At 44.3% G+C, this 11,319-nt stretch overlaps 1 protein-coding gene across 7 annotated transcripts in view; it reads right to left on the minus strand.

The window, feature by feature from the left end:
* R3HDM2 (R3H domain containing 2) overlaps positions 1-11,105 on the minus strand; it is a 132,868-nt gene extending 121,763 nt beyond the window's left edge. For all 7 annotated transcript variants that reach the window (XM_083169361.1, XM_083169358.1, XM_083169357.1 and 4 more), the window contains exon 1: positions 10,752-11,105. The gene's annotated coding sequence lies outside the window, so the exon portion shown is untranslated. The remainder of the gene's footprint in view (positions 1-10,751) is intronic.
* Positions 11,106-11,319: the final 214 nt, after the last annotated feature.

An 11,319-nucleotide genomic window follows, 5' to 3' on the forward strand; every position in this document is an offset into this window, starting at 1 on the left:
TGTTCCCTTAGCTGTAACTCATTGCAACCAAGAGAAGTTTTTGGCAAACAAAGGCGCCCCACACTGGCAGAATTACATGGTACCTGTTGCTCATGCCAGGCATCTCACGGTGTGGCATATGGACGCTAGCTGTAGGTGGCCAAATCTGTATGCACAAAAAGCATAGGTTTAAAGACTGATGGTGTAGTTTTGTTTTACTATTATAGCAGAGTCAAAACAGCATTATGGAGAGTGAGTCTTTAGGAACCCACAGGAATATATTACACACACACTCATCTGGCGGCAGTTATAATTAGCTTAAATCAGTCATTCCATAGAAATTACTGATTTCAGACAAATACAGTAAATGCCAGCTCACTAACAGCCTAAAACAGCAGGTCACCTCAGCAAATTACCATTGAGCCACAGATGTAAAGTCATATCCTCAGGATAACATTAATAGAGCTGCAGGAACTTCTGTTCTCTATGTGCACGACTTAAGAAAATATCATCCGAGAGAGTTATGGAGGTCATGGACTGAAGCTTGCCAGAGACTACCTGGGTGCTAGCCAAACCTTCTGTAATATTGCACTCAGGACAGACTGAGTTGATAAGGGATAACCTTCCTTCTAATAGTGAAGTGGTGAATGAATCACCATGGTTAGGATATAGGCAGATTACTAACATGAAAGTTAATTGCCAACATTGTTAAAAACATAGTAATAAATCAGTCTAAAAATTACACTTAATTGCATATTTAAGCTAAATTTGTTAATAATCCTCATTAGAACAATGAATTCAGCAAAGTACAAGAGGATGCATGAGCAGGATGCATGAGCAAAATGTGTGTTAAGCTGGGTACACACCTACAGAGTTTTCTGTCCAATCTATCTGGTGGGAACAAAAATCTGGCAATGTATGGGAGAAAAAAAATGACAATCAATTACTCCCAAACACTGGAACATAAAAAAATAAAAATTAAATGACAGTACTTGTTTCCTAGCACGGCACCACCAATTTTGATTGTATCCATCGGGTCGGAAAAATCGCGTCGATCGCATGCGATGCAATCGACCCGATTTTTACATTGGAATATATGTAAAATGGTCTCGGAGACCCGATTTTACATTGATTTCAATATAAAAAGCTCCAAAAACCCCCATGTTAATACCAAACCCCCCCTCATGTTTGAAATACCAAACCCCCCCTCATGTAAAATGGTCTCGGAGACCCGATTTTACATTGATTTCAATATAAAAAGCTCCAAACCCCCCCTCATGTTTGAAATGCCCCCCCCCCCCCCCCCCATTGTTAACGCCACCCCACTATTGACGCCAACCCAAAGCGTGGCGAGCGCAGCGAGCCCGCGAGGGGCAGCGGTACGCGTCCTCCGACCTTTTCATACCCCTACTATCCACGTCGGCGTGGAGTTGTTTCTATAAAGTGTGGCGAGCGATACCTTCACAGGTATCCGCGTCCCCTCGCCACGCTTCGGGCTCGGTGGCTCGCTACGCTCGCCACACTTTATAAAGTCAACTCCACACCGACGTGGATAGTAGGGGGTATGAAAAGGTCGGAGGACGCGTACCGCTGCGCTCACCACGCTTCGGGTTGGCGTCAATAGTGGGGTGGCGTTAACAATGGGGGGGGGGGGCATTAAACATACTTTTTAACCATATTCAATGTGAAATGGGCCATATTGGCCCATTTCACATTGTCACCTATGTAAAATCGGGTTGATCACATCGCAGGCCATTATAATGGCCCGCGACCGACGCGATCAACCCGATTTTCACTTTAAAAATAATTTAACATTGTTCCCTATGGGAAAATCGCATTGATCGCGTCGGTCGCATCGCGGCCCCTTATTAGTCTTTCACTGGCAAATTAGCTGGTGATTGACAGAAAATCGGGTCCATCGCGGTGATTTTATGCCTTAAACTTAAAGGCATACAATCAACGAGATGGGTGCCGTGCTAGGAAACAAGTACCCAAATTACTTTAATCAACTTATCTGAATTCCTTTTGTAATTGTTTTTTTCCAGAATTTGGAAGCAGATGGTTGAGTCTCAAAACCATATAGGGTGGCCAATGCCGGGATCAGTGGGATCCCGGGATTTGGCCCCAAAAACATCCTGGGATTTCGGAATTAGAGCGCAGTCTAAATGCTGCCTGGGTGTACTCAATGTTCGGTCTCTGGCACTGTGCAGCATGACGGAAGGGGTCCCACTGCACAGGCCGAACGGCCGCTCTTCCCAACCGCTCCCTGGCTCGGCTCCCAGACATGCCTCAAGCAGCAACAGCATTGCTCCCCGGATCTACTCCTAGCCGTCCACCCCCTCGCACAGCATTTTTTTATTTATTTTGTAATAGAGAAGCCAATCCCAGGATCCCGGTTATCCCCGGCCTTTTTCAATTCCGAATTTCAGGATTTAAAAAAAAATAAAAAAAGACCCGGGATTGGCTTCCTTACTCCCATGCATTGACAGATTTTTGTTTCCACCGGATAGATTGGAAAGACAAATCTGTAGGTATGTACCCAGCATTAATCTAACAAAATAAGATGGACTAAAAATGGAACAAAATTCTTCATATTACAGATATGCAGGAGATGCTATGGAGTCAATGCCGACACAATCGACTAACCAAACTGCGGTTGGGAGGAACTGGCCATATTCTACCAAAAACAGCATCTATTCAAGGCCACTTTTACCCAATAAAATCACATTTCTGTTCACATGATCGAGTATAAATGGATACCATTGCCTATGACTCTATAGTTCAGTGCACTGTTTTTAAGATACTTCAAAAGAGTATGTCTAACTACGCTCATCACCGTGCAAGTAACCATGACCAAAAAGCAGTAGTATCACCCAGGGGCCAGAGAATCAGAACTACATTCACAGAAAGACAGCTACACATACATACTATAAGTATGCTGGGACCATACTGGTCGATGTATTGTTTACGATATGCACGACACATCATCATAGTGTTTGATTCCTTCCCCCCTCCTGTCATCTGTGCATGCAGCTCAATGTTGACTATATAGTCAAAGAGGCATGTATGGAGCTGGCGGCGAGTGACGTCACTGACTGATATGGTTAGTCAGTCAGTGTATATACACGTTATATCATTCGCCGCAAAACGCCCAATGAGTACACAGCATTAAATTTAGGGGAAACACATTTTAACATTGATGCTCAAATAATAAAAATAAAATTACTGTACACAGTATCTAGATAAAAATACTCTCGCGCAAGCCACTTCCTTGTACTCTGAACATTTAAATAGACAAAACAGTCATTGGCCACATCCAGCACTATTGCTGTTGACAATATCTTTAGATAGAGCTGCAAGTACAGACGTAAGAGGAAGTCACCAACGACCCTCAGAAGCGCATCATTAGTGATATAGAGCGTATACACTGGACGATAAACATGAAAAGGTCATTATCGTGCATATGGTTTAAAATGTCGTCTAGTGTATAAAACGGCGAGTTCCAATGTAATAACTTCAGTATTTATTAAAAAAAAACATGAACTTCTATAATTTGTTACAAATTTCACTGCTGATTTCTGTAAATTCCATAAAAGCCTGTGGCCTTTAGCTTTTATAGGAACAGGTGAGTGACTTATCCTTATAATTTACCTTAACCCCTTCTCTGCTAAGGGTTTTCTCAGCGATGTGCAGAGATCATATTTCATATTTGTACTTGCACATTCCAACATCAATTTTTTAATGCAGTACACACATAGCTTGAACCCTGTGGCCAATTTTTTTTGAGGGTGCCCACTGAAGGTATTCGATTGTTACCCTCATTAGTCTTGCTGTGCATGCCCATTAGTTGCGGGCGTAGTAGTCATGCAAAGTAGCTAAACCCATAAAGTTCTGGTTACTTTTCCAACTACATTGCTGCGGAGGACAAGCCACAATATTTTATACAGTTAATAAAACATCAATTTTTAAGATGTAAACAGAAGTTGCCACCATTACAATTTGAAAATGTATCTCCCTAACAGAGTAAGCAAAGGACCATTCCATAGATATAAGCAGCCTAACAATACTGACTCAGGGACAGGCTGGGCTGAGTGGGTAAACAAAGCTCACTCTCAAGGAACCTGAAATACCAGTACACTTTTTCCTTTTCCAGCTTTTTTTTTTTTATATTTGCGTTTAACCCTAGAACTACTACACTATTATATAGCTACTGCTACATAAAGATGTATTCTTATGTATTGGCTGATGTGGGGCATTATTATATTTTGGAGGCTATTTATTTTATGTGGTGTGTATTCATTAAACATGTATTATATTGATCCAATTGTAAAGCGCAATGGAGTTTGCTGTATTGCGGATTACCAACCACTGGCCACAAGGCACACGTAACACACTGTACGATGTACAAACAATGCAATTTTGTAAACCGTTTCCATTGAATTCCCGGACAAACAATATAGTGCAGACACTGAGAAATCTTTCAAAAGAGATCGTCAATGGGCACGTACGTATACCGGTCATTGACAATATCCTCAGGTGAGCTGCCTGTATGGATGACAGAGGAAGTTGCTAGCAACCCGCAGGAGCACATATATAGTCAGCTGTGCTGAAGTTCGGATACAACTAAAAGTTGGGAACCACTGATATAGACCTATATAATTTAATATCAATGCTAGTTTTACTAATTTAGTAGGTGGGGAAATAAACCTACTTGCTAAATGTTAATGCGATTGATTTAGTGTTGGTGCTGATATGAGGAAAAAAAATAGAAATTTTATAAAAAGCCAGAGGAGGGTTGAGGGGGATACAATAATTTTTTGGGTGCACATTAGCAATCAGTGTCCAATGGAGCAATTCAATTGTTTCTTCAACAGAGAATGAGTGCTACAGGAGTGCCACATTTCTACTCACAGCCTCCTGAGGTGGCGAGCGGAGATGTGCAGAAAGTCTGTGTTTAAGCGCTCTAACCAGGACTTCATACTGATGCTTTGCTCATGAAGGACGAGAAGTATGCCCCTGGTTTTTATGTCTGCGGTAAGTAGGGCTTGTAGCCATTACTGCAGTAACCACGTTAAGCCATAGCAAAAATGGGTCACAGTCCCTAGGAAAGATGTTCAATTCTGATTTTATTTTACTAGCGTTTGCCTGCAGCTTTGCACACATAGACCTTAATGATATGCAGCTTGACTATACCCTTTATATAAAAATGCTAGGTTACAGTGTACAAGTCAGTGACACAGTGTGTACCGGTGTCCGGACTATTTGTCTACAACAAGAAGATAGAAAGCCATTAGGTCGACACCATTAGTTCGACAACTCAATAGGTCGACATGCCATTAGGTCGACAGTGTCTATGTCGACAGTCAAAAGGTCGACATGGTCTTTTTCACTGTTTTTTGAGCCGACATGTGCCGACAGGTGGTATTTTATGCCCTACCATCCACTAGGGCGTGGAGTTAGATTATAATAGTGTGCCGAGCGCAGCGAGGAACCGTGCTCGAAGCATCGCAAGCGAAGCGAGGGGCTGCGGTTCACTTCAAATTGTGTCCATGTCAACTGTGTCGACATTTGGGTCAAAAACAGTGAAAAAAACATGTCGACCTAATGGCATGTCGACCTAATGGCTGTCTATCTTCTTGTTGTAGACAAATGGTCCCGCATCCGTGTGTACCCACTATACGATAGGTCTGAAAAATGTTATCATTCATATTGTTTAGAATATCATCTAGTGTGTACGCACCTTAAGTTTTTATTTAATACAAAAAGGTAATTATGTAATCATTTTAAAAGCTATTTAATCAAAAGGTACTAAAGTAAAATGTAAGGTTTGGGAGCACGGAACAATTGTAATAATTACACACACACATACGAGGAGTATTATGAACAAAATCATCAATGGAAGCCTGAAATGCTCTATTCACACATATAAGAATGCATAACACCCCCTCCTCCATCTTTTACTGAGGAGCTGGTGTCAGGACTCCCAATGCTCACTTCATGGGGAATTTAATAGTTTTGAGTGCGGAAGTAATGGGTGCCAGACAGAGCAATTTGTTTTGGGCAACAATTGGCACTCCCCAAAAGCAGCATGATAGCAGCTAAATTGGTTTGAAGTCCTGGGTAAAGCATCCAAACTACAATCTTTTGCACAATTCAGCTCGCATCTTAGGAGGCTGCAAGCTGTGTTACCACCACCGTGCCGGCATGGTCGCCCAACCAGAGCAACAATAGGATTGCTTTGTTGGCACCATCTAGTGGCAACAATTGAACTGCTTAAGCTGCATACACATTAGATGACTTTACAAACAATGTGGATGAAAACAATGGGTTCAGAACAACAAATCATTTTGTGTAAGATCGATCACGATACTGATGCACATTCCCACTGGTCGTTTGATGCTCGCCTTTTTCCCATTGTACAAGAACATGAGTTAAGTCTACAAAAAAATACTCAATAGATGGCTGAAATCGCAAGTTTTACTTAGCAATTTTACGGGGTGCGAGGGAAAACTTATGATACAGATAGGGTGTAATGTGTCATTCGGAAATGGCTCATTGTGTCATTGTCGAGAATCGTGAATCCCCCACTGTCACTTTTTGAAATGAACTGTTTCATTGACTATTTCCTGTATTAGCGGAAGATATAAATAAAATTGGGATGGACTAATGCTAATGCAGTGCTCTCGCAGCTGCAAATTAATTTGTAGCTAATATATGAAAATATGGTAATGCTTTGCATTTTAAAGCAACTACGTAAAAATATGCAGAACTTTTGAAGAAGGTGCAGAATGGCTGTGGGAACGAAAGAAATGGCCGTGACACATCCGTGATTTTGCAGCCACTCCCCAACCGTTGAGGAATATAAGTCATTGAGGATAAATCCTCATTGCAAGCAGCACAGCCAAGGTAATGTACCTTAATGCGTGTGCATTGGAACAGTCACACATGCAAAGTTGGGCGATAATCACTCAACTTTTTAAATATATGCACATCTCTGAAACGTTTCTGTCATAAGTTAAGTTGTGCTTATATGAAAGTAAGAATTCCTTGCTGCCTTGTTAAAAGTGACAAAATACTGACACGGGGTAAAGAAAAGTAAGGATTTTGTACACATTTTTATTAACCGTTTGGTCATAAATGTTTTCTCTATAGTCATACTAAGTAAAGCAAACTTACTTAAGTACAAGTGTTTACCAAGGGTTGGACAAAGCTAGCCTAACAGATGTGTCCTCAAACATCTTTACTCCCGTCACACTAAACAGCCCCTCTTGGCAAACCATGTCCTGTGAGACTCTGCTAGTGCTTGGCTTCTTTTTTGCCAAAATTGTCCCTTATTTACAACCACGTGAGATAAGAATGTACCAGAAGACTGATGTCTTAATATGCTGACTGATTAATTTGATATGCAACACTTGCATATTTATGTGCGAATGAGTCTCTGAATCTGTATACATACTGCTACTATGCAGCATTCGGAGATTTTTTTTCCCCATGCCAAGTTGCCACTAAAGGACCCATACACTTAGGTGACTTGGCCCTATTTTACTCAATTCCGATGGATTGGCTATGAAGTCAGGTGAAAATCGGGCAAAACCATTGTCCCATACGCAATGGATCGGAGGTTGGACCAGTTTGCACGACTGACCTCCAATTCGGACCCCATCCCAGCAGCAGGGAACAAGGTAACGTGATAAGTTACATGCAGAATGACTGTGTGCAATCCCATTACCCGGGAGGTCCGTGGGGGGGGGGGGGGGGGTGTCTGAAGGAGGATTGCCGGCCATACACTGCTGTGACCTTTCACAGTAGAGTATGGTCACCTTTAGACGTCATTACGGCAAAAAAAAAAAAAAATACACTGGACACTAACAGAGTTGCATGGGACCTGTCAGCTCACACCAGGGATCCCCAGCTTCATGGTGATTTTTGAAAACATCTCTATGGCCTTTTCATATGACCACGGTAAAAAAAAAAAAAAAAAAATCTTTTTTGACAGAATGTTTAACATCACTGGCAGCGCTAGGCCCATGGGTAAAATCAGTCAGGGTGTTTGTATGTTCTCTCCATGTTCATGTATGCTCCATTCTGCTCTGCTGTAGATTTTCAGTCTAAATTTGTCCAGACAATTTATGTACAGAATAGGGAAATAGGCCTGAAGGGTGTCGGAGGATGACATGACCGCCAGGATTCCGACAGTCAGTATACTAACATCGGATTCCGACTGTTCAAATCCTGACTGACACAGGCTATTCTCCCTTGTGGGGTCCATGACCCCCATAAAGGGAGAATAGAACCTGTGGTGAGTGCAGTGAACCACAGGAGCCTTGAGCGTGGCGAGCCCGCAAGGGGCTCCTTTGTACCCGCCCCCCTGTCGGATGGGTTTCCGATGTCGATATACTGACCGATGGAATCCCGACTATCAGGCTGTGATACCACTCCCATTCCTGAATACCCTTCTTTACCATTTGTCTCAGTATCATATAAATATTAACCAGTAACATCTGTCCAATATGGACAAATCTTAATCTTTTAACTCTGTTCATCTCAAGTATCCTATTTAGCAGATGTGTAATTCAAGGAGGGACACATGTATCTGCACATATGCAAAGTTTTTGGCATATAGGGGTGTCAATCCATTTAGATGCATGTTTGTTTTATAAAACTTGCAAATGCACGCACCCAAGAAATGCAAGATCCAATTAGTAATGCCAATTTGTGGTTCCCACGGTGAGGTTGTGCAACTTTCTACATAGAGAAAAAGTAGGAAAATCATCTTCGATCCCCAAAAATTGACAAATGAGATAGTGGATAGATAGATAGATCGATAGATAGGGGCAGTATGGATGGTGTAATGGTTAGCATTACTGCCTCATAGCAATGAGGTCATGGGTTCGATTCCCACCATGGCCCTAACTGTGCGTAGTTTGTATATTCTCTCCGTACTTACGTGGGCTTCCTCCGGATACTCCGGTTTCCTCCCACAATCCAAAAATATACTGGTAGGTTAATTGGCTCCCAATAAATTAACCCTAGAATGTCTGTGTGCGCGTGTACATGTGGTAGGGATTATAGATTGTAAACTCCACTGGGGCAGGGACTGATGTGAACGTTCAAATATTCTCTGTAAAGCGCTGTGTAATATGTATGAGCTATATAAGAAACTAAATAAATAGTGGAGGCAGGTTCTAAGCCGCCGCTTTGAGATTACATCATCTCCGAGCACCGGGAAATCCACCAGCTGGAACCCCAGCAATGTCATCGCTGTGCTGTGTGCAAGCCCAGCCCACGGTAAGCTGCTGGGCTGCCACCAGCCTCCGTGCACCCCCTAGCCCCCAGAGGTGAATGGATGCCACACACACAGGCATCCATTCACTTCCTCCCTGTCTCCGCTGCCATTTGCAGAGTACAGCAGACGAGGCTGCACCCCCCCCCCCCCCCCGCGCAACCTCCATGTTGACCTTCCCCAATTGCTTTAATTGGGGAATTATTGACCTGGGTCGCATGACCAGGCATACATACCCGTATACACTGCCCTCTGACCCAGGCCCAAGAGGGAAAAACCCTTGCGGGGGTGTAAAAGGGGTATAATTAGATTGCCCCCATAGTATATTGCAAACATTGGTCAGTGTGTATGCTCAATATAGTTAACAATGTGCGCTCCTGTGCATCGCTAACAACCCCCCCCCCCCCCATTGTCTACATGCAGATCAAGCTGACAATATCGTTAGCAACTGCATGTACGAAACGGGGGTACCAGTGATGTCACTGACCAATACTGTTAATGATATCATCTAGTGCAGTGGTAGTCAACCCTAGCCCTCGAGAGCTACCCACAGTTCATTAATCACTGACACATTTTAAAAGATACACAGATGGAGCTAATTAGCTCACTTGTGTTTCTGTGAGGAGACCTGCAAAACATGCACTGTTGGGACTATGTAAAAACCGGACCCGGACTAGACGCCGGACAGGACATCAAAATCTGCAGTCCGGAGCTTGTAGGATCCAGTCCGGGGGGTGTCCTGTTCAGGGGGTGTCTTGTCTGGGGGGTTCCCTGTGATAGCTATCACCAGGGACATGGGAGAGGGGAGATTACAGCCTCCCCGTGTGGTCCGGACCGTCCGGTTTTTGCTACATGCCCGGACCATACAGGGAGACTTTATTCTCCCCCTCTACCTGGTGACAGGTGTCACAGGCAGCCCCCCGGACAGGACACCCCCCGGACCAGACGCTACAAGCTCCAAAATGCAGAGTTTGATATCTGGTCCGGCAGTCCGGGGGTTTTGTCCTGGTCCGGATTTTACCCGTACACTGCACTGTTGGTAGCTCTCGAGGACTAGGGTTGGCTACCCCAGATCTAGTGCATATGCGCTATGAAATTCTCCTGCAGAACTGCCGATATAGTTATCAATACTGTTGATGCTGGGAATCACCCAGTGTGTACCCATGCTAACTGCGCACATTTCCTGGTGATTTCTCTACTGCACTTGAAACCTGGGTAATATGAAAACTTCATTGGTGGCGGGCACAAGGTACTACATATGGTGGGGTGCCCCCATTACAGCTATGCCTGACTTATCCTGATTAGGCCCTTAATTACAGGGGCCAGTGTGACTGGATAAGAGCAGATCAGGCACAGACAGGACTTGCTGGAAAACACAGATATGATCTCAGCGACCTGCACAGTATCACCCTAGTAATTAACCTGCGGGTGCCGGCCTTGAGCATGGCGGGCCCAGAGCATGCACTTGTTGTTGTCAGCTGTCACTTACCTCCTGGCCGGGTCTGCTCGGGCTGTGCGGAGACCGGGGGACCCCGGGGTGGCTGCTAGCGTGCGAGGGCTAATGGAAAAAGCCGTGTGATGGTGACATGGATGTGCCTCTGCTGCCCTCCCTCCAGCCCGGTCAGCCCCGGCTGGGTGAGAGAGGAGGAGGAGGGGAGCCCGTCGGAGACACCCGCGGGAGGCTGCCGGGCATCACAGGGGCGGGGAGAGAGACAGGAGATGGACGGATGGAGAAAAGGAGAAAAAAAGAGAAAGAAAAGAAAAAGGAAAAAAAGGAAATGAAGGAAGGAAAAAAAATGTCGAAACCCCTCCTCCCCCTCCTGGCAGGCTACGTGCTGACGTCACGCCGGATGGGGCACGTCACCGGCTGGCTCCGCAATCCCCTGCGCCTACCAGGTGATCAGCACTAGAGTGAGCAATTGACTAGGCGCCGCGTCTAACGAGGGAGCCATTTTGTTAACGATCTTTGCGTGTGGCGGCAGAGACTAGTGCTCTCCCAGGAAGTAAGCCGCAGAACCGGAGACATTTTCTTATGTACGCGTTACCTCTGGTGGCTG

The sequence above is a fragment of the Crinia signifera genome, chromosome 2 (assembly GCF_055691185.1).
Source record: "Crinia signifera chromosome 2, ASM5569118v1, whole genome shotgun sequence".
Taxonomy (NCBI): Eukaryota; Metazoa; Chordata; class Amphibia; order Anura; family Myobatrachidae; genus Crinia; species Crinia signifera.